The sequence below is a fragment of the Lepidothrix coronata genome, unplaced genomic scaffold, assembly GCF_001604755.1.
Source record: "Lepidothrix coronata isolate B3197 unplaced genomic scaffold, Lepidothrix_coronata-1.0 Scaffold89, whole genome shotgun sequence".
NCBI lineage: Eukaryota > Metazoa > Chordata > Aves > Passeriformes > Pipridae > Lepidothrix > Lepidothrix coronata.
Genome location: NW_016690269.1, coordinates 2,918,172 through 2,942,841, shown reverse-complemented (window position 1 = coordinate 2,942,841; position 24,670 = coordinate 2,918,172).

Sequence of the window (24,670 nt, the reverse complement as noted above, 5' to 3'; positions counted from 1 at the left end):
TATTGGGTCAAAATCTGAAAAAGTCAGTTTCTCTCTAGCCTGCAGAGAATGAATTTTCTGCAGGATATCTATCACTGGGATCAGTTCCTCTTCCATAAGCTGTATTTAGAGTACCTGTAATTCTGTAAAGGAATGGCTGGGAGCTGATTTGGGACCAAAGGCTTCCTCCTGCAGCAGTCTCTGGTGGTTTAGGTGCCTTGTGAATGCCTAATCCACACAAAAAAGCTTCAATTGCCACAAAAACTTTCTGTGGATTCAGGGTCACTGCTGAACCTGGAACAGAGCTGCACCACTGAAGTCTGGAGGAGGTAAAAGTGACCAGCCTGTTCCCCACAGTGGTCATGGTGACCCCAAAGACTTTGCTGCCCTTTGTCTCCAAGGGATGCATGTTGGTTTTGCCCTTGACCTCTGCTATTCACATCTGAGAACAGTGATACGAGACATATGGATCTGATGTGCAGTCCTGAAAAGATGTCAGCATTGGCAGCATTATGGCTTAATGTGCTCTATTTTCATTCAGAAGTTTCTTCCAGAATGTGTCCTGGAGAGGGATGCTTCTCTCTTATGCGTTTTTGTTAAGGCTGATGAATTCAAGAGGTCCATTAATGTCAATGCTGGGCACAGGCATAGCCCAACAAGCTGTTGACTGCAGTCAGCTCTTTCCATAAGCTCCAGGGAACTGAGGATGCTCAGCACTTTGCAGAAGCAGGTGCTACAGCAGGGCCTGTACGAGTCCCACGCTGAAGTCTAAGGAAATTAACTCATGCCCATTGATCACTGTAGCCATAGAAGAATCATTGAGATCATGAAATGCCATTTGCTTTCGACAGAAATCTTTCAATCATGCTCAAAACCAGCACAGAGCAGAGGGCTGAAAGCAGAGCTGCAGACAGGCAGAATACCTGATTTTTCATAGGAGAAAAATCATAGAATCATAGAGTTGTTTAGGCTGGAAAAGACCTTGCAGGTCACCAAGTACAACTACTAACTGAACACTGGCATGTCCACCACTAAAAAATGTCCCTAGGTGCCACATCTACACATATTTTAAATACCTCCACTCAACCACTTCCCTGGGTAGCCAGTTCTAGTGCTTGGGAATCCTTTTGGTGAGGAAATTTTTCCTAATAGCTGATATAAACCTTCTCAGTGCAACTTAGAACCACAGATTCATAGAATGGTTTGGGTTGGAAAACACCTTAAAGGTCGTGTACTTCCAACCCCCCTGCCATGAGCAGGGATGTCATTTACCAGATCAGGTTGCTCAGGACCCCATCAAACCTGGCCTTGAACACTTCCAGGGTTGGGACATCTGCAACATCTCTGAGTAACCTGTTCTAGTGCTTCACCACTCTCTGAATGAAGAATTTCTTTCATATTTCTAACCTAAATTTTCCCTTTTAAATCCATTGCCCCTTGTCCTGTCTCTGTCTGCCCATAAAAAAAGTCCCTCTCCCTACTATTCGTAATCCCCCTTAAGGTGTTGGAAGGTCACAGTGAGGTCTTCCTGAAGCCTTCTCTTCTCCAGGCTGATCAACCCCAGCTCTCTCAGCCTGTCATTGTAGGAGAGGTGCTTCAGACCTCTGATCGTCTTTATGTCCCTCCTCTGGACCCAATTCAACAGGTCCATGTGTGTTCTGTGCTGAGGACCCCAGAACTAGACAAAGTGCTCCAGGTGGGGTCTCACAAGGGCAGAGCAGAGGGGCAGACTCACCTTCCTTGACCTCCTGGCCACTCCCCTTTTGAGTGAGCCCACAACACAATTGGTCTGCAGGGTTGCAGGCACACACTGTTGGCTCATGTCCAGCTTTTCATCCATATGAAATCCTCCTCTGCAAGGTTGCTCTCAGTGACTTCTTCTGACAGTCTGTGATCGTGTCTGGGGTTGCCCTGACCCATGTGCAGCACCTTGAACTTGGACCTGGACCTGTTAAACTTCATTAAGTTCTTGTGGGCCCACTTCTTGAGCTTATCCAGGTGGCATTCCTTCCTTCTGTTGTGTCAGCTGCATCACTGAGCTTCGTATCACCTCCAAACTCGCTGTGGATGCACTTGATCTCACCATCTGTGTCACTGATGAAGATACTGAAGAGCACCAGTCCCAAGACAGAGACCTGAACTCTGTGGACACAGAGCCATCAACCATGACTCTCTGGCTGCTTCCATCCAGCCAATTCCTTGTCCACTGAGTAGTCCATCCATCAAACCCATGTATCTCCACTTTGCAGATAAGGATGTCATGTGGGACCATGTCTAAAGTCCAGCAGAGACCTAGATAAATGACCTCTGTCAGTCTTCCTTTGCTGACCACTGCAGTTACTCCATCATGGAAGGCCACCAGACTGGTCAGGCACAACTTGCACTTAGTAAAGCCATGCTGGCTGCCTCAGATCACCTTTTATGTGCCTAAATCTTCTGGGAGGATTTGCCCCATGATGTTGCCAGGTGAGAGAGACTGAAATGTTAGTGGTTAATCAACTCGAACAATCGGCCTTTTGGAAAAGCAGGAGGTGCTTTATTGGGCCAGGTTTGCAAGGTCACAGCCCCGGTGCAGAGGGGATGTGCACCCACCACGGGAGGATGCCAGCTGGGTGTTGAGCCAGATAAGGGAGAAGGGTGACAAGAAGTAGACCCTGCAGAGGTGGGATAGTGCTTTTTATCGTGCCAATGTCCTCCCTCACGCAACTACATCAGGCATAAAACTCACCCCCCTGCCCCTGCCTTGGGGAAATACGGCAACATTCACACATACTCATGGAGTTATCCATTCCTTGTGATGGGGCATAACTGGCTTGACTACACTGATGTGAGAGACAGCTGTCACGTCTTAGAAGGCATCATAAACCATCAAAGACCCCTGAAGTGCCCCCAGACTCATTTCAGGGGCCTTCCATCAGAGGACTGCCCATGATCCACAGTGTTGCAAAGGATGGTCTAAAACTTCCCCCATCCCAGGGGAGGTACCTGGGCATTCCTGCCTGAACTGAATGTATATTAACACACTGAACATGTTTTGGGGACTTCCCCACCCCTGGCGGATCAAGACTGGGATGAAGACTTCGGCCAATGGACATGTATATTGCAACAATCTAGTCTTGTCACTGATCCATAGTGATCTTTCCTCTCTGCTGTCTACTCTTGTCCTTTCTTTCTCTTTCTCTTCCTTATGTATTTTCCTAAATGTTGTCTGTATACTTTTACATTGTTTCATTTCTGTAGATAATAATAACCAAACTGGCTACATACCTCCTTTCCATTGCAACCAAATTGTTCTAAAATAAACCTGCCCTGTACATAAACACCAGTCATTCAGTGTCATCTCACTCTAATTCACCCCAAGGACCTCAGTTAGCTTGCCTTCAGGGTTGGGTCATAACAACAGACACAGGGGTGAGGGTCACTGCTCTGTAGCTCTCCAGGTCTTCCTTTCTCCTCTTTTTACAAATGGGACTGATGTCTCCTTTTTTTCAGACACCAAGGACTTTGCCTGACTACCTTCACTTTTCAAATATGGTGGAGAGTGACTTGGCAACAACATCAGCCAGTTCCCTCAGGACCCTGGGGTGCATCCCATCAAGTCCCATAGACTTGTGGTTGGTTATTCAGCTTCATTAAGTGGTCCCACAGCTGCTCTTCTCTTATAGTGGGAGGGACTTCACTGCCCCCACACCCATCCAGAGGATCAGGGACTTAAGAGATGTGGAAGCCTGACTGTCAGTGAAGACTGAGGCAAGGAACTGATTGAGTATCTCACTCTTCTCCATTACAGTCAACACTTCCTTGAGGTCTTTTCTTGTCCTATCTCTTGTTTCTTGGGGAAAGAGACTGACTTCCACCTCCCCACAACCTCCTTTCACATAGTTGTAGAGAGCAATAAGAGACCTGATATGCTCAAATCTGGATGTGATGGGAGTGTGACATGTGAAAGGTCTCTGTGCAGCACCACTTGGCAGCCAAATCATAGATAACCAAGGAATTATGTGGGTTAATCACAACTGAATCACTAACTGTAAAATGGCACACTGTCAAAACCAAAGGTTGCCAAGTGGATTGATTTCCAAACGTTGTAAATTCCTAGGAACTCAGCTTCTGTGAAGTGTCAAAAGAACAGAAACCAGGGAAAATAGGGACATTCCAAACATCAAATTTTCTCGAATTGTTAGCCATCTGTTCCCAGAGAAATAGATGATTCACTTATCAGTTGTCATCTACTATACAGCCCCACCACTATTACAGACCTCAAGAAATGAGCAAGTTAGTAATAAATCTTGTATTTTAAACAGGAAATGATTCTTCAGCTGGGGATATCTAAAAAATAAACAAACCATTGTCTCAAATGGCACACAGTGAAATGACTGTGCTCCTCAGTCAATCCTGGAGAAGTTTAATGGCTTAACTCTGCTGTCTTACTGTCATTATGAGATCTGTTGGCACAGGGGTAGGTTGTGAAGTTAAGGTTATACAAGGGAGATGGAGACAAAACTGTTTATGTTTGGACTCTGGGGTGTGAAGGGAAGCAACAGGGGCACTGACCTTGCTGCTTCAGAGATTTTTTTTTTTTTGCCCCGCTATAGGTCCAGGCAGCAGACTGCTTTGCTCTCTGCTCCTGATGTAGTGAGGGACAGCAGCCCAGCCATGTGGGGCAAAGGCCACAACTACGCTTAAGTAACAGAAAGCAAATCAACTTATAAAAAACTCCCTCCTCTGCCTTTCCTTCCCCTCCAAAAACTTCATATCGATTATAGAAAACCAGAAAAGGCCTATGGATACTGTCAATGGGGTGAGCAGATCCTAGCAACAAAACTCAAAGTAAGGGATAGAGACAATCTTTTGATTATGTGATGAATAATATTTCTGCGAGCAATAAGGCTCTGCTGTCAGAAAGGTCAGAGCTGGAGTGAAGCAGAGTGATTTCCTTGCTTGTAAATAATGATGCCAAAAAGAACCTTGAACCTAAGCTCACTCATCCACAAATCCTGCGTGAAACCACAAGTGTTTTGAGGTAGATTGAGCATCACTCTGTTAAGTCTGCAGGGATGGGGCTTTTCTCTGCTTGTGTTAAGTTCCCTCAGGGGATGAAAGCATCAGTCATTCATCAGCTTTACAAAATGGGAGACGTGTTCTGCTGATCTTGCTTAGGGCTTATTCTCTGTTAAGAACTTGTCACTCATCCTAGCACTTAGATGTCATCATTATGCACCTTCTGCAACTTTTCCACTGTGGCAGCTTACAAGTAAAGTCTTTAGGGTGTGCTTGTGTCTTCCCACAGTTTGATCATATCAAGTGAATCTAAAATGCAGACAATAAAATATTAGCAATGGAACATTAGCTCAAATACTTATAGGCATTGATGAAATGTCAGTCTAGTTTGCTTTTTCTTTAAAGCATAATGCTCTCATTCAAAAAAAAGGGAGCCAACAACCAAAGCAACCAAGCTAAGATCTGCTTTCAGAACTGACACAACACCTGTTTTGAAATGTGGCTTTTGCCTGGTAGGAAGGTGTTGGAACAAACTGCATAACAACCACGAAAATCAAAACTCTAAGTAAGACACAGACCCTGTCTGACAAAGACACTGAACAAATCACCCTGCAAGGTGATGGATTATTAATTTCCAGAAGCTTTCAGTCAAAAGTGCATTCAAAATATATGTTTTAACTGAATGCAAGCTGAAGGAAAAAATGCATGAAATATCACAGCTTGTGTTAGAAAGAATAGGAGCCCAATGGTTGCTGGTGGCCTGGAAATCTGTAATGGGGAGCAATAATCAAAGATGTTAGTTTTTTTAAAATGCCCTTTAACTAGCCCATTTCAGCTACCTTTGCTGCCAGTAGTATGACTGACCCAGCATCTTCTGCAGACTACAACATTTTATAATAGAGATTCTCCTCCAAAACTTGTCAAGAATGTTTCTTTTTTTTTTTTTTTTGCTTTTAGACATTCTACTTCTCATTCTTCTCTTTTATCTTACTGCATTTAAACACGCTGTTAGATTGCTGTGTACTTCATTGCTCTATCGACATTTTGACCTATGTTTGAGGTTCTTAGGTCCAAAGTTTTTGCTCAAGTTCCAATCCTAAATTTTTATCTATTTTTAAAACTTGGTAGTATTACAAGTTTGGGCACCATAGAGTTAATCTTTCTTTTGTAATAGAGATACTCTGTCAGTGGCAATAAAATTCTCTGTCTGAGTTTAGGAACTTCTAATCTGAATCCACTTACTCAGCCCACTGCATTACTTGCATGAACCCCCCTCCCTCAGTCTAAACCACGTGTGCAGAGAGCAGAGCAGAGTCCTGAATGAAGAAACGTTTTAGTGGCTGTTCCTTTTCATTCATTTTCCAATACTGCCTCTTTGTCTCAGTCTGAAAGGAAACTCCTGAGTAAACCCTGACTGGTTGCTCCTCAGAACGCTTTTATCTCATCTTGTGGGAAAATAATTTGTGGTTTTGTGTTTGAGCAGAAACTTTCCGATATGTGTTTTCAGGCTGGAATTTTTAAACACACACACACACACACACACTCTCACACTCACACACACACTGCTTTCTGCTTTGTCACTTTACTCCAACTGTTCTGAAAAAACCAGCTGACAAAACACTTCATGGAGGCAGGTGAGACAGACTATAGAAAGCTGTTACAGCTCTATGGGGCTGCACAGGCAGCTGCATCTCTCTGACATTTCCTCTGCCTCCTCACTTTTCCCCAGCAAGTTTGGAATTGCTTCAGGTTTTGTTGCTTGCAGCTGAGCTATGCAAAGTTTTTAATCTGAAATACAACTTCATTACCTGCACTGGGATTTCATTACAAGCATGACCTGGAGCCATTGCTTGTACATTTTCCTAATTGTGTAAGTCACTCGAATGAAATTCTGCAATATACATTTCCCAACTACACCCTGGGAACCTCCCAGTTTCTCATGAAGTCAGTTGAGACAAAACACAACAGCTTTTGAGGAATGCTCAGGAAGGAGAAAGGAGAAATAAGTACAGGAACTAATGAATGGCTTAATGAAGACATAGCAAGGAGTTCGCACCACATTTTCTTGTAATATTGATGTGGGTAGGGTAGTTACTCTCTCAACATAATTGAACAAACTGCAAAATTATAAAAAAAAAGAGTTTAATTCTCACAGGGTAAATTAAATCCATGAACTCTACTTTAATAAGGTGCACCGAAATAAAGAGCACAGCAGGATACAAAGCCTGAATTAGACATTCATAGCGTGTTAAGAAAAACTAACCACCGTTTTGAAAGGGACAGAAACTCTCCCGATTAGAGAGGTAAACCAGCCTCCAACAGCTGAAACTACAGAGCTCCTTAGCACGGTGGCAACTTACGTATTGAGAGTTGTGTTCTAGTTTGTAATTTTCATTTCCAAATTTGAAGTGGAGTTCAAAAATCAGTGAAAAATCTGTGTGTCCTTTGATACGTATTATCAGCTGCCAGCTCCTGCCTTGGATGCCTATTGCACAATCTCTTCTGGGGGAACTGATAATAGCTACTCTACTTCAAGAAAAGGACTGCTACTGCTAGCCAGGGTGGCATAAGTTATGTTACTGTGAGGTCTAGGTGTTCATTTCTAAATGAAATTCCTTACAATTGAATGAAATGGATACCTACAAACTGTTTAGCAGCAAAAGCCCAAATCTGTTGAAGGCCAGAGAGATACGAAGGAAAAATGTGTATTTTCCAAAGCCAAGACAAACATATTCACAACCTGTCCTTACAGCCGTCAGTCTCATATATATATATATATATATATACATATATATATATATATATATGCTCTCTAATATATATGATCTCAGCCTTTTTCAGCACAGATAACATCTCTTCTATGAAATTTTTCCCCTCTGGCCTTACTGCAGCAAGTCTCTGCAGAGAGGCTGTGCTGTCACTGTATGTCAGGTTTTGTCACCTTTGAAGGGTGTCCCCCTGGTGTTCCCACGCCTGTGGAAGCAGAAATGACATTGCTGGGCTTTCCCTGGCATCACCACCTTCTGTGTAGCTTTGTGGAAGAGCTGACAGCGACTTGGTTCACGCAGCTGCCACTGACCACTGATAAATCCACTGCAGAAGGAGGGCTCAGTAGCACAGGGGGAGCCACAAAGGCAGAAGTGAAAGCCTGAGTGGGTTTGTTGGAAGTCTTTGGGGACTGCCAGAAGTGAACAGGCTTTCCTTCCATCAAGCAAGTGAATGGGGAGCAATCAGTGTATCAATACTTTTGAAATCAGAGTTTGTGTTAACTGGTGAGGGGTAACCAGAATGACTAGTCATTGCAGTCAGCATACCCCCGCCAGCGTAACTTTCAGTAAATGCCTATAAAATATTATTATGGATGCAAATTAATATAGAAATGGCAGAGCAGCTGTCTTTCATTTAGTGTTCACACGAGTGTTAACAACCAGAGACCAGTTTTCCTCACCACTAGTTCCATGACTCAAATGTGGTTATCTTTTAAATTAGATTTAAACTATCTTTAACTAGAAGGCAGCATATATGTATAAGGTCCACTTAGAGATGAAATGAAATATCTCTTAAGGGACTAATCAAATTTCATCAAGTAGAGTTTTTAATTGCCATAACTATAAACTCCAGATTCCAGAGAGGTGTAACCTTTTTCTGGACTATTTTGAAATTTAATGCAAGAGACAAGTAAAGAAAAACACACTACATACATCTGTCAATATTTTGTGTAGGGGGTTTTCTATGTTCTCTTCTTAGGCACATGACAGAACAATGGCCTGGGTTGTAAGGAATTAAAGATCATGTAGTTCTAACACCTCTGCCCATGGCCAGGAGCAACTTCCATTAGACAAGGTTGCTCAGAGCTGCATCCAGCCTGGCTTTGAAACTTCCAGGGAAGGGGCATCCACAACTTCTCTGGGCTACAGTCACCTAGTATTCTAATCATCTAGACATCTTGCATGTCATCCTCTTGGAAAACATCTCTAAGTCCAGACCTCTACTCTTCCTCTAGTCTTCTGAATGTAGCTCTCTGTCCATTTTTTTTTTTTACACAGTCACAGTCACACAGAGTGGATATTCAGTAATTCCAGGACCTTCTTTAGGAACTGAAGTGGGAAAATGACATCACCTATTCCCCATCTCTCACTACTGGAATAGCTGTAATACATTTTCCAGCGAGGACATCTTTGACGTGGGCAGTTTAAACTTTCTGTAAGTTGAAGAAAGAAACACCTTAGATATAGGAGGACAGCATTTTACTCTTTTTCTCCATTCTAGTTTGCTGAATTCAACTCTGTGAGGTTTGCTGGTAATTTCCAACTTTTCGGTGCCTGGGTGATCTGCAGAGAAAAGAACAGAAACACTACCCTGAATCAAAAATCACCTTGTAATTGTAAATAGATCAAAGGGCTGCAAAGGAAAGTTGACAGGTAGTCTTGATTTGGCTGAATATATGATATTCTAATTTGGAAAATGAATGAGAAAGCATAGAAAGTTAGCTTTAATCCTGCTTAACAAGGTGTAATGGGTCCGGTTTTGTGCAAACCCATCTGTAATGCAGAATATCTGTATAATATACTAATATGTGTAATTTTAAAGGTAGCCACAACTTAAATAGAAAACATGCTTACACAGGAAAGGCTTTATGTGGTTAGGCAGTACTTTTTTTTTTTTTAAATCATCACAATGGCTAAAATATCTATCAGATCAGTGACACAACTTTATCAAGTGTAATAGTTGATCTTGTAAAAACCCATCTCCCCCCAGTGATCTAATTTATCTCATATGAACAAACTATTGCTATTGCAACAGAGTACCAAGAAACAGTTGTTCACAGAGGATAAATCCAAGAGGCATTTTGAGGATAAAGCTGAAAGGGCCTTTGCTGAATCGTAACACAGATGGCATCCAAAAACAAGGCTTGCCTGCTTGATTCAAAAGACAACTTATCCCTACCTAACATATATTTTTCTATAGTGCCCATGAATTACATTTTAGTATGTGCATTATGGACACATTACTCACACTCCAGGGCCCAGTAGCTGTCAGGTATTAGCCAAAAGTGGATGATATTTCACTTGGACTCTCACTGGAACCAGAAAGAAAAGTTCATGGTTACACGTGCCAACCAAAAGACACCAAGGATAGGGACAAGATCTTTGGCTTCCACTGGTTCAGTTTCAGAAGTGAACCTTAGTGTGTGTCTCCAAAGGGAGATCTGACAGCAGAACTGGAAGTTAATCTTTTCTGGGGAGGAAACCTGGGAGAGTTGGATAAATGTTAAAGTAAATGTGCCCTTCTGGTGGAGACCTTGAGGTGTCCTGCTGATGCACAGTGGCAGCACACCTTCTCCTTAACAAATAATGTTTTCTGAGCCAATGTCATTCTGCATCCACTGTCCATTTTACGTAGGTTTTGAAAGTTTACAGTTTTCTGGGCAGTCTGTCCCTCCTTGCTGTTGAAAAGTTCTCCCATTTCAAAAGACAACGTCCTCTGAAATACACCAGTGTGCCATGCTTTTTCTTTTTTATAGGGAAAGCAAGCTTTAAAATTCATGGTGGCTAAAGTTGTTCCTGTTGTATATTATCAGACTACTGAAACAGCTCCTGAGGAAAAAAGAGTGGACTCATAAAGATATTTTATACCCTCAAACCATTACATCACCGCAAATTAAAAAATTCCTCTTGTCCTCAACAATTATTCCTCTGGTAGATCTCAGACTGACCATTAAGCACACTCTCCTGTGCATGTTTTTAATGCAAATATTGTTGATTTTGACATGAACTAAGTCTATCTTGAAGTAACGGACAGTTTATAATGAGGAAGTGTAAAAGATTGCAGATATTTAATATATTTTAGGAAAAATGATCTTCTTTTGCTTAAACATGACCACCTGCGGTTTTAACATAATTGAAATATGAAGACTCAGTATTCAAATAATATAATTATATTTATGTTTATGACTCTGGCTGGATGCCAGGTGCCCACCAAAGCCACTCTGTCACTCTCCTCTGCAACTCTACAGAGGAGAGAAAATGTAACATAAGGTTGGCAAGTTGAGATAAGGACCGGGAGAGATCACTCACTGATCACAGGCAAAACAGACTCAAAGTGGGGATATGAATTAATTTTATTACTAACAAAATCACGCAGGAAAATGAGAAGTAAAATAAATCTTAAAAACACCATCCCCCCACCGCTCCCGTCTTCTCAGCGGTGCAGGGAGACAGGGAATGGGGTTGCAGTCAGTTCATCACAGGTTGTGTCTGCTGCTGCTCAGAGAGAGGAGCCCTTCCCCTGCTCCACTGTGGGGTCCCTCCCACAGGAGACAGTTTACCATGAACTTCTCCCACATGGGTCCATCCCACCACTAGCGTGAACCACTCCAAAAACCACTGGAATGTGGGTTGTTTCTCCTTGGTGTATAAACCAAAACCTGGTCACACAAACCCAGCACAAATGTAGCTGGTATATCTGCGAGTGGCCTGGAAATACTGAGCAAGAGAATACTTAATTTGATAAGACTGGGCTGAAATTTTCCTGATCTGTAGCATTCCTTTAGGGTCTCTCTCTTTCACAGGCTTTACCTTTGATGCATTTTGAAGACTGGCTTTCTGTTCTCCCAAGTTCTCCATTTCCCTCAGGCTACAGAAGGTTCAGCATGCCAGTCTTCACCCACCTCTTCTCCCACTGCTACTGACCAGTGGAAACCTGAGGGTTTTGCCTCTGGCACTATTTTACAGAAAAAGTGATGAAGGATATTTGACTGCTTTGTTCCACCTTCCAAAGACTCAGAGAGTTTGCTGAAGTACCTACTGCTTCACGCAGGATTAAGTAATGTGCACTTAGATATAGTGGGTTAGAACCTCAGGGAATGTAGAGGGGATCACAGAGGGGAGGAGAACCTGCAGCTTGTGGGAACCTGCAGCTGGAGCCACAGGAAGGACTGGATCCTGTGGTGATGGTCACAGTGAGCTCAGTGGAGTCTGCTCCAAACTCCTCAGTTGCATGTCTCAGGAGGCACCTAAACCACAGCAAAGCAGGAAGCTATGTGCAGCACTTGTAGCACAGAAAGAGAAGATACTTAAACAAATTTAAAAGCACAGTTAAGCAAATTAGTGGAAATAATACTCTGAAGTAAAATTTATGTATATCTGAACACTTCCCTGACAGATTAGTTCAGTTTGCAGAGCAAAGAAGGAGGTTTTCAGTTTCAAATTACATGTGAGCTTGACAAGAAATCTACATCTTTTTTTCCAGCTCATATTCTTGTCAGAAACAATATGAGCTCAGCAGTCAGACAGGATGGCACATGTTGGTGGCAGCTCATGAAATGGAACAAGAGACATATTATAAAAATCACTCATTCTAGGCCCTAGGCCTTTTTGCAACATGCACTTCGGCTTAAACTCAATACAGACTTCCATTTCTAACATACATTGTGAGAAGTACTGACAATTCCCACTTTGCATCTCATAGAGCCTCAGTCCTCCTTGCAGAGTGCCTGGGAGGCTTTGTAGATGCAGCCTTTGTGAGGCCAGGTCTGCAAAACATCATCTACACATCATTTCCCCCTCAGACCAGGAAATCCAATACTGGAAAGAATATTATTCAAAGGAAATGGGAACTAGAACAAGAATAAGATCACACTGTTTAAAAAAAGGGCATAATTGAACTCAGTCAGACATTTTTTGAACCTTTGCCATCTGCAAATTCGGAAAAGCAGCACATGCCTCTGCAAAGCTCAAGAGGAGCTATTGTGTGGCAATAGGTCTCACACAGCTAAACCCAAAAGAAGAAACAGAAATCAGTCTGTCTCCAGTTTGGATCCCGGTTCTTGTGGCAGTCACCTCCTTGGCAGGTGAACTGGTGGCATGTTTTGCAAAAGGAAAGTAAACCCAGTCAGAGCAGCTCTAGAAAACAGCTCCTGGGATGCCTGTTTCCTTACTGGGTACCCCATTATGAAAAGTGTGTCAGAGCTTTGGTCCTCGGGTTCTTTGTCGGTTCAACAACGTCCGTTAGCAACCATTGTTTTCTCAGAGGCTCCTTCAAGCATCGGCCCATCTAAAGCTCATTTATTCTGTTCGTGAAATGCTGAGAAATCTTCTGTTGTGACTGAAAGCCTAGTCACTAAAGGGAGCAGCAGCAGGGCTGTTTTCTTGACCTCACACCCCTAATAGGTTTTCAGTCCTTTGTTTATCCCATTATGGAAGTTAAGCCTTTTTACTGGGTCCTCACATGAGCAACCTTGTTTTGTTGTTTTGTTTGCTGTCCAGTTTAATTTACTGTGTCTTTTGTTAAGCTGATTCAGCTCTTACCTATGATGTATTCAACCAAAAAAAATTACCTTTTGTCCATAAAAACCCTCCCTAAATAAATTAAGAAAAACCCCTGAAATCCTAATGTCTTATTAAAGATTTGACAAATGACAAAAACTGCAGCAGCCATGTTTTCATGAATGAGTTCTGATTTTACTGATTCCACCATCACTCTAGATAGAGATCTATTTAATACATAACATAGTGCTATATTGTTTTGGTTGAAATTATTGTACTTCAGGTCTTGAGTTTCAATTCAATTTTGCATGTAGCTAAACAAAAAGATCTCCTGTCTCCTCTCCCATGCCCCCACTTACTCTGCTTTTTCTTGGCACTTTTAATTCAAAGGCCTGCCCTAAAATGACAGGGGCATTTTCAGCCAGACATAAAACAAAGTTTTGTCTTATTGAAGAAGGTAACTCCATCAGTAACATCAAGACCAACCTCATTACAGTTGCATTTCACCAGGAGAAAAAAAAAAAGAAATTCACTTCTCAGGGGTTTATCTATCACTCAGTCATCATTAACATTTTTACAGTGCTATTTCAAGGATCCCTTGGAACCTAATCTCACAACACCTTTCCAGGCTGCTTTGGCTGGGGGAGACAGGAAGCTGTGGAGGCAGGGAGCCTCTCCTGCTGCCTCAGGACACAGCTGATAAGAGGCAGGGTCTCCAGAGCTGCCACCTGCAAGGCATGTCCAGGAGCACCTTCACGAGTCCCACAGTCACTGTGCTGCCTTTATCCGATGCTTTTATCCTCACTAGAGCACTCTTCATGTTCAGCAAATCTTTCCTTTGCTTCCTCTGAAGCTCTCCAGCTGTCGTTTGCAGCTCCAACACCGTAACAAAGCACAGCTCTGTTTCAGTGTGCATCCAGAGGCATGCAGCTCACATCCAAAGTGTGCATTATCCTCTGTCTCTCTTACCCACATATATACATTTATATATGCAGATGCATATTTTTCTATATATACCCCTGCACACACCCATCCCCTCTCCTGCACTGTAATGGACCTGATCCATCTTCTGTAAATCCCTGCTTTCATTCAGCAGCTCCTCTCTCCCATTACACAATTCAGAGCTGTGTTAGCGTCAGCCTGGAAAAGCTCTCAAGCTTCCAAAGACAAATGTCACCATTCAGAGAGCTCTGCCTGCATCCCTTTCTCCACTGTCACCACTTCAGTTCCTGCTACCCCTGCCTGCGCACTGCCAGAGGCTTGTATTAAACATGCTGGATATCGGCCTTAAGATGCCCTAGACCTTGTTTTAATATTTTGCTGTTATCAGTCTTAAGCTGATACATGAAGGTATTTTACCTTGAACAAAGAGTAAGATTTAATAGAGTGTGCAGCACATGCATTCCTGGCAGAGCGTGGCTGGATTTTGTTGTGATAACACCCCAAATGAAAATTGACAAGTGCTCAGCTTCAGAACTGCTCAAGTCAACTGTGCTTGCTGCTAATGCATCAGATATTTCCCAGAACACACGATGGGAGAAGCTTCCAGGAAAAAAGATAAGCGTAGGAAAGATTAAAGGCAGTTCCTATGGGCTGTGCTGGTGTTCAGGAATGGCGAGAGGGAGATGGTAAATCAACAGTCAGCAACTGGATTTCACACATGCATGCCAATTCCCTTTACTTTTAAGGAATCAGGTGAGAGAGAGGCAGTTGGAGCTGAAATGCTGGCATGACACCTGTGTACAGCACATGGCCTTGTTTTCTTTGCTTATGGCTTTGCTATTCTTCTGCTGATAGTTGAATTACCCCTTGCTTGTTTCCCAGCACAGGCTCAGGAGTATGTAGGTCTTTGGCAAGTAAAAGTTAGAGGCTTGCAGCCATTGCACCAGGAACATGCCCTTTTCCATTTTTTTCCCAGGAAAAAAACCAGCCAGCATTTGTCTGTGCTGTTGATAGCTGCACAATTGTTGTTTGCACATGAAGTGGGGAGTTCTCTAGGCTCCTGAAGCACAATTCCATGCCCCAGTTCCGTAGTTTCCTATGACATCCAAACATTTCCATGGATTTTAAGGCACAGGAATCAATATAATCAGCACTGTCCTTGGTTGCACACATGTTATACAGGGATGACATTGAGAACTATGGAATTGAATTAGGAGAATGAAAATACCTCTGCCAGGAATGCCTGCATGGAATTGAACCTTCTTACCCTTCAAGTAAACAGATACTTGAAATGTTCAAGGAAAATACGGCATGCGTGGTCTTGCAGTGAGGAGGGAATAAAACAGCCTTTTAAGCGAAATCTTGTGTATTTTCCACCTTCAAAATTTACATTCCAGTCTCAGACAAAAGCTATGGGAAGACTGAGTTTGTCAGTATAAGGTAAACAAATAGTGTAAGGCTAGCAGAACTACTCCACAGCAAAAATTACAAGCCCATAAATTTCAGGTAGCAACTCTTATATGTAGTGATACTCCATGGTTGCTGTCATATGGTTATGATTAAGCCATTTCGTTCTCCAGAAACCTAAATTAGATTAAACAATTTTGAAGGCAGATTCTTCCCAACGCCTGAAATAGTGCCTAAGGCAGAATGAAAGCTGTTTCAATAACCCAAATGTATCTTTTTATAATTTGACTGAAGAAGAAGAACCAGAAGTTATATTTAAATTTGGGGTTCTCAGGTTTGCTACACTTTGTCCATTTGGCAACTGTAATCTATGATGCCTCAGAACAGGACTTCAGACACTGATTGCTCTGTCAGTGTCTATGCCTGTGAGGCTCTGAAATTGTCTGAACTAGCTTGCTCACCTTATGATACACACCCACACAATTTCTGTGAGTTATTGCTTTAAGGAAGTCTTACGTATGTGGGTATTGAACACAGAGATCATTCAGGGAAAAAAAGAATGTTGTATTTTCTTTAAAAAAACACTTTTAATCTCTTTCCTTTATGTGTTACAAAGGTCTGTACACTCTCTAGCACAACTGGCTTCATCAGACCTTTCAGGAAAGGAGATGTTTCCGCTCTTTTCAGGCAAGAAAGAAGCTGCCTTGGCCAAGATCGGAAATTAAATTTGTGGTAGAAAAGGGAACTGAATACAGCTCAAGAAGTTCCAGACTTAATCACTGACTTTATGGTTTTAACTCCATATATTTTTGGGATTTTTTTTTTTAACATAAAGGAAAAACAAATCCTCAGAGTGAGTGTTCTAGTACTCGGAGGGTGTGAAAATGTTTTTCATACATTAACATGACACATTCTTAAGCAAAATAGAAGAGTAACTGTTCATGTAACAACATACAGCCAGAAACTGCATAACACAGACAAAAGAAACAAAACCATTTTTCACATGTACAACAAAATAGTGTTTTGGTTTTGTTCTTTTAGGGGTCAAAGAATATGTCATGATTGCAGGTTTTTTTGAGCCCCTGCTTTCATAATGTTTTATAATTCTGTGCCTATAGACACTTCTGAAAGCTTACATGAGATTCACTTTGTAGATATCAAGTCACTTGAGTGGCACATTCATGCTGCTGAAGATACATTGGCATTACTTGCTCCAGACACTGGCACTGTGGAAATAGTAAACATGATGGATTTTGAAGACGGGGATAAAACAGAACCTACTTTCTCAAAAGTCCAGTCAGGGCATAACTTTAAATTTTAAATCAGCTCAGGAACGTTTAAAACTTCTTTATTGCCCAATATTTTACATAGGGGCAAGGGAAGCGTCCTTCTACACCTCATAAATTTGACATATTCTAGTTTGAAATCTTGTTAGCCTTCAGCATTGCCAGATGCAGCTTACAAACATTAAAGATCTTATGGACATGTTTTTATACTGTTACTCTCTACCAGTGGTATTTTTGCAAGCATGTGTTTTATATTTGTCCTTTCCATGAACTCTCAATTTTGTTTAGTAGTGGTATTAAACTATTTTACTATAAATCTAGGGGTTTAACCACTTCGGGGTTCTTGAGATGACTGGTGCATGCTCAGAAAACTTGTACACAAAATTTTGTCCTCTGGAGGTACTTAAATACCCATAAATTATACTGAAGTGTCTCGTGGAAGAATGCCTGCTACTCTGCTGCAAAATCTTAATCAACCTCTTTATGCATTGGTAACATATGGTATTTTAAAAGCTGTGTAAATTTAAAGCTCCAGCTTAACTTGCAAAGTATACAACATAGTACCCTTAGTCCAATGGATGCTGCCTGAAAGAAGATTCTGTAATTACCTACTAGCACGGCTTCATTAATACAAACTACCAGCTTATCTGGTAAATTTGGTGTTGTGCTCTCTCTGCTCTGCAAAAGTGAAACGCCATCTCTTTCAGTTTAGGCAAGGCCTAAAGGAAGAAAGCTGTTTTTGCATACAGAGAATCTAACTTACAGGTTCATACACTTATGCTGTGTTCACTGGTTTGTGTTTCATTGGCATGCACATAGTATGTTGGTTTTTAACACATATTTTTAAGTTTTATCTCCCTACTGTTGGTCAGTGTTGCTGTCTTGAGCATTTAAGAACCAAATAAATTAGAGAACCTGGCTAACGTGGATACTGGGTTGAGTTAATACTGAACAGCATGAATGAGAAATATCAAGGTGTTTTATAGCAAGAGTCTTCATGTTGGAAAATGTCAGCCATCAATGGTAAACAAAATCCATGCTACCTCTCTGCCTCAAGGAAAAATCTCTTTGAACTCTGCCCCATGGCAAACCTTAAGGAATACCAAATTGTACACGTTCACTGCAACAACCTTTGAATTTAGCAGTTATACACAGAAAGGTGCTGTCCTCCTCCACATGCCTGAAGCCTTTGATTTGAGGCCCATCCAAGTTGTGACAAAATCAAAGACTCATTGCTTAAAAAAAATGGTGAATGCAATTTGATAAGACAGTACCAAAGTTTTTCTATCAGCTTTTACTGCAGAAGCTGTGGAACAGATGTATTTTCTCTTTTCTGCCTAGCAGAGGGAGTCTCTCCATACATAAACCTTATTCTAACTACTGCTGTTTCCTCTAGCATATGTTTGTCTAGATCACTGATCTTTCTCCAGTGTTTCCAAAAAGATAAGACCCTTTTCTGCACTGTAGTCAAGGACTTCATGGATATGTGCTGTGGGAGGCAATGTCAAATTCCTGAAAAAGTAGTTGTTTTTCAGAACATTCTCTGTTCTGTAATTTTATCACAAAACCTTCTTTCTCTGAAGTCCAACTTATTTCCATGGGAAGAATCATATATCATGAAAAATGCAGGGCAAAGTCCAATCTGCATACCCCCTGGGGCTAAGACTTTACCATATGTTCTTTCCTTATGCTGCTGATCCCTCTGTTTCTCAGGGCGGAAATGCATTTCCAAAGACATCTGTGAGCGTGTAGCAAAAGCATTTGTGAAAATAGAGGAGGAGCTTTCACTGTAGAGTGACTTCTGTGGGAAACACAGATTTCTTCCATTTTTAGATAACAAGCTGGCTTGTAGCTGAGCAGCCACTGGTCATACCCCTGCCTTTCAGGTAAAAAGGCTATCCCATAATATCTGTTTTATTTCATTCATTGACATTAGTACCCTAAGATTTGTGTCAAAGGTGCAGCAAAACCTCTTCTCCATGGATTAACCATCTTGGCCTCAGAGCCGGACAGAGCATCTGTCACTCACACGAACCATTGCACAGATTAAGGTTTGGATTATTTCCCCTCTTTTCAGTGTTTTGCAGATGAAATGCCTCAATTAGACATTAGACTGCTTGCTGCAGTGCCATTTATTTCCACCACTCCTGAACATGCTGTTGTTGGACAGGATGCTGAGCATGAAGATGTCAGCCAGGTCCTGGTAATGGTTTCTGAAGGTGCCTGTTAACAGCAGTGCTGCAGTTTTTGTCTCTCTACGGTGAAGTAGGTCTGTCGAAATAATTCAGACAAATTAAGGACCCTCCAAGTACTGTGCACCAACGTCATCCTCAGCTATTAACCTTTTGCCCTGACACCTCGGAGGCAAAGGGGGTAAAATCATCTGAGGTTCACTGTTTAGGGAATTGTGCTTTTCCCTGTTCATCTCTGCTTTTGACAAGATTCTCTCTACTCATCCTTTTCACCTTTGCAGTACAAGACTGGCTTTGCTGTGTGCAGGTACACATGGTGTCTTATTAACCAGCCATCCTACAGATCCCTAAAGCTTCCTGCTTCTCCTTGATGCTTCCACTTTCCTGAGCTCCTTCTATGCTGTTCCATTAACACAGCCTTGACACAAAGCTTGCCAAGAAAATCCCATTGCCCTACTGCAGGCCTTTTATTTTGTTTAATCATCCTGTTCAACTTGGCTATAAAAATATTTTGATGTGTGTTGACTGACAAAGCCAGGTTGAAATTTATCCAGGCTAAACACTTATTAGCGAAAACAAATATTGCATTTTCTTTCTTTCCTCGAATTTAATTCTTTCTCACTATTTCCGAGCCAGTGGATATAGAACAGGCTGGATGGGAAGACACAAAACAAGGTATCCAAAATATGAAATATTGCAGGCAGCATGAAACCCTGTCCACATGTTTGTGCATCCATCTTGCTATTCTTTCAAACAAAGCAAACAGTTCTTAAGTGTAAGCAACCAATTTATGGTTATGTTGGTATTTTTTAGGGAAAATGATTGTTGTTGCAGTCACAAGTTTCGTAGGGTGAAGAGGCAGCTTTCGTAGTTTTTAAACTGAGTCCCAAACTAAGTGTACAGCTACTTCTACTCAGCTGGACATGCTTGTGCCTGTGCCTGGCTGGAATCTTCTCTTTCAACTAGGCTGATTTTGCACAAGGCCACCTTGTACTCTTGTGTATGCACTGCAAACTCACTCTTGGTGGTAATTTCACTGCAGGGGATGTTATCAAAGAACAGGAACATTAGCCGTGCTTACATTTGAGAAACACATTTTATACATATCTGTATGTATGGCATTCTTGACCCTTAGTCTTGGCTCCAAGCTTTCCTATGTGTCAAAAACATATACATAACAGATGTTTTTTTGTCTCACACCAGCCACTGTAGACACAGCTGACACTCTTCAGTGGACATGTTTATTGAAATTTCCAGGCAAAATATCTCAGTCGCCTGGTAAGAATTTTAATTTGAAATCTGCCTTTCTTCTGCACACTATGAAGCTTGCCTTTTGCCTTACTCCTTCCCACAGGTTTTGTTGGGTTTTGGGGGTGGGTTTTGCCACTCCAGCCAAGCTTGAACCATGTTTTTCCTGGAGTGTTCTCTTTTCCCCAGTCTGTGAAGCCCAGACATCTAAAGTGCTTTTTTTTAATTATTATTTTTTTTAATTTCACCAAGCAAAATCAAAAGAGAAGTGTCCAGTCCTTAACAGATCTTTATCACAAACCTTAAGAGTTGGAAACTGATGATTTGGGAGACAAGATCAAAAAACCTTTGGCTAGCTGAAAAAGAAGGCCCTAGCCACAGCTCTCTGTATCTTTTTCAGCTTCTTTGACCTCCCTTGTTTTGCCAGCTGGTTTACTGAAGCTGAAACCGTGTGGCCCAAGAGAAAAGTATCTGCTACTCTGACCACTTTGTATGACAGACAACCAGCTTGCAGCTCTTTATTTGTGGAGATGTAAAGTTATATTTAGAGAAACTTATTCTAAAGTCATGCCTTAAAAAGCAGGATTACTTTTCACTAAAGCAGCAGAGTGTGAAACCAAAAGATGGTGTTTTGAACGTCTTTTTTTTTTTTTCCCCAGGGATTTTCTCACTGCTTTGAATGTGCAGAGTTCATGTGCTCGAAGCTGTCCCTCCAAAACCTCTCAGAGGAAAGATACCCTGCCCCCAAAAGTTACAGCTTCAGCAACCTCCAGCTGACTGCCTGAGACATCTTATTGATGCTCTTTTTAATTTAACCCCAAGTTATACATCCAATGTACCACTGAAAAGGTGTGAGAACAGGCTGATTCCCAGCTCATTCAGTAAGTCTTCCAAAGGGTATGGAGGGTGACTGGTGAGAACTCAAACAGGTGACCATATCTTTTATCTTTCTCATTTTAGTTACTTAGGAGTTCAAGAAACACATTGCCTTTGACAAGAATTTACTCTTAAGAGGACTTTTTTTCTTCATATAAATACTTTTCTTTCAGTGCAGGAGCTCTCTATTTATTGTGTGCTAGTGGTTGTACCTAGGACTCTTCAGGGAGAAAGGTTTTCGAGGTTTCAGCCCGCTATTTGATAATCAAGCACCTTCCTGTTATGAAAGCAAGGCACTTTGCAAGGCAAGGCTGCCAATTAAGGATTTTAACTGATAGTATTGCAACTTTGGATGAAATACCAACTCACTCTTTTCAAATAATACTGTCTCTTAAACCTCACTTATACCCCTCAAGTACAGAGAAGTAATTAAAGGTGCATACTTAAAGAAGGAACAGAAAAAAAAAAAAAAGAAGCAAGTCCCATTTTCCAAACATTGTGCCTCACAAAAATTGGAATACATGAGTAATTAACTGAAATTTTAAAGGAAGAGTTACACATATTCAGCTTTTCTTCACATGAAAAAATGCTGGTGAGCTGTCTACAGCAGGTCCTGATCCCAAACGGGAGGGCATGCTAGATTAGAGATGATCTGCATGCCTGGAAAGCAGCCGGATTGCAATAAAATAATGATATGAAGTCACTCTTGAGCCTCCTCACTCCCATCTGTCTTGGATCTGTGGCCAAATGGTTTAGATCTGTGATCTTGACCTGTCTGAACAACCAACAGGCCATTAAAAACAAATACTGAGCATTGAATAATCATCAGTTAATGTTTACATTGCAGAATTTGTTATCATTGTATTTAATGCTGTACAGATGTAAGGTACAATTTACATGTCACCCATCTCAAGGGGTCTACAAGGTAGACACTAAGGTTGCCCATCCACAGAGTTGTCCTGTTTTATCTGGAAACCTATATCTTTTATCTCCATCTGAGCACTTTAAAATGTGATGTTCCTCTGAGTGGGTGGTTTTTCACTGACCTTCACCAGTGTTCATGTTCCCTTATCAGTACAAGTGACACTGGTGTCAGCAGCACCTGGCTTCTATGAAAATGCAGTTTCTACACTCACTGAAATGTGTTGCATTCTTGTGAACACAGAACACTGCCTCTGCATCAGAAAATACAGCATTCAAGTCAAAACAGATGTGGTCCCTTCCCAGCTTTCACAGCACCACAGACTCTGACTGTGTCACTGTGCCTCTGAAAGGAAATGTGGATCACTTTGTAAGAAATGGAGCTGAAAACTGCTCAAGTTACATGCAGGGTACCTCTCTGCTGGGTGTACCTAGAGGAAGAAAGGAAGAAAATCCTGTAAGCTGCACCAAGGAGCAGTTTATTCACAAGGCAACTAGAAAGCCTGTAAATCCCTGGCAGTCGAGACATTGCAAATATCCTGCATATTTATTTTAAGAGAAACCATAAAAAAAAAAAAGAAAAGAAAAGAAAAGAAAAGAGGTTAGTATCACCAAAATACATGTTGCAAAGGAGACCAATTTCAGTGTTCAGCCTGCATTGGAGAGACTTGCCTCAAGGCTCAGTAATTGCTACAGTCTGCTGTGTTGGAAGAATGGCAGTGAAACAGGTAAGTCAAATGGGAGAAACCATCTCCATTCCCTACAAAGAAATTACACTCTTGCACAAAACCAGGGCACTCTTTCTGGACGGTCAATGTATATTCATGTAGAAAGAAAGAACCAAACATAATTACTTGCAGTGCTACCACTCATATAATTACGGTTGTGAAACTATGTGAAATGAGACAAAACATTTGCTGGGCTGTCTTTTTTTTTTTTTTTTTAAGAAGGACCTGGTAAACAGTATAAAAATAAAAATAACCCTAACAGTCTAGAAAAGGGCAACTTCTGCTTTGAGACATGGACATAGCTTTGATGAAATTTTGTCTGTCCTGCCAAATGCAAAGAGACTTAGATTTTTTATGTTCTATGTCCTAGGTTAACACACAGCCTGAGGAATAAAATAATGATTGAATTGTTTCTGAAATACGTTATTAAACTTTGCTTTCTTAACTCTTTGCCTTCTACGTCAGTAGTTTTCAATATCCTTCCAACATATGAATGCCAGAAACATTCCCAGTGGGAAGATGTACCAATTTCCCATACCTCGATTGTTGTAAAGCATTTGCAGATTTTCTTTCTTTTGTCACTTTTCACCGACTGCTTAAAAGCAGGCTCCAGTCCCCCACAGTTTTGCAGTCCACAGCCTGAAAACTGCTATCTAGACACTTTCAGGTTTGATGTGTTGTTGATGTGTTTCCCTGTCATTGCGTTTTTTTTAAGCAGCAGCTGTTCAGAAGTAGGTCAGTATGTGCCAGCAGCTCATGATCTGGAGAAAAGGGGACGCTCTGGATCATGCTTCACCATGTCTGTGGGAGTCCTAATCCCCTGAGGGTCTGTTCCTCGGGTCTCACAGGCTGCAGACACACACGCTAGCAGAGAGCGCTCTTTTGTAACAACCAGCAAGTATCTGCTTCCCATTTGCAGATTTACTAGCTGAGTAAGCCATCAGCGTTGAGCGGATTTTTCCAGAAGAAAGAAAAATTTTTGGAGACAGCGGGATTCAAGCCTCTCTTCTTTAATGAGGACTCCCAGCCTCATCTGCAGTGACCTTCATGGCAGGCCTCCCACGGGCTCCAGTTGGGTCAGGGTTTTGCTTTGAAAGTTGTGTGCTGGAACACAGCTCTTTGCTCAAAGAGTGTTTACAGCTTGAGGGAAATGGAACTTGCCTGTTTAATGTGGAGGGCTTTAAGACCCCCAAGCAGTTCATTTTCCAGTGTTAAGTTCCCCAGCATAATGCACCATATTGTAACCTCAGACCCCTCAGGGGTTCAGCCATCTGTGACCAAGACCCACATTTGCAGAGAGTAACAGGGCTCCAAAATGACATTAAGTTATGCATACTACAGCATTGCAAAGCCCTTGGTTTAAATACGCACTTTTTTTTTCCCCTGGGTGATGGGGAAATGTAGTTTGAGGTTGCCCAATGTTAAGACAAACACAACAGAACAGCAAGCCCATCTCTACAGTTTTTCAACATGTGGTTACTTTCTGTACCCTCAAGGCACTCAGTATCCATATCCTTCCGAGGTCAGCATTAGCCACATGCTTAGGGGATAACTGATTTGATTACTGTAAGCATCTTGCTTAATCTACTAAGTCATGCAGTTCCACCTGGTGGTAAAAATATAAGGATTTTATCCTTGCAGGTTTTTTAAAAAATGTGCCAGATGTTGCAAGTTGCGCCCACTTTGCTCATTGGAGAAGCAACCAACGAGTACAGAGAAACAAACTTCTAATCTTGATGCCAAAACAGGTTTGTTACAACCTATTTAGTTTTCAGCCATGATTAAAAAAGTGTGTAAACACCCTTTTGAACTCTAGAAAAATT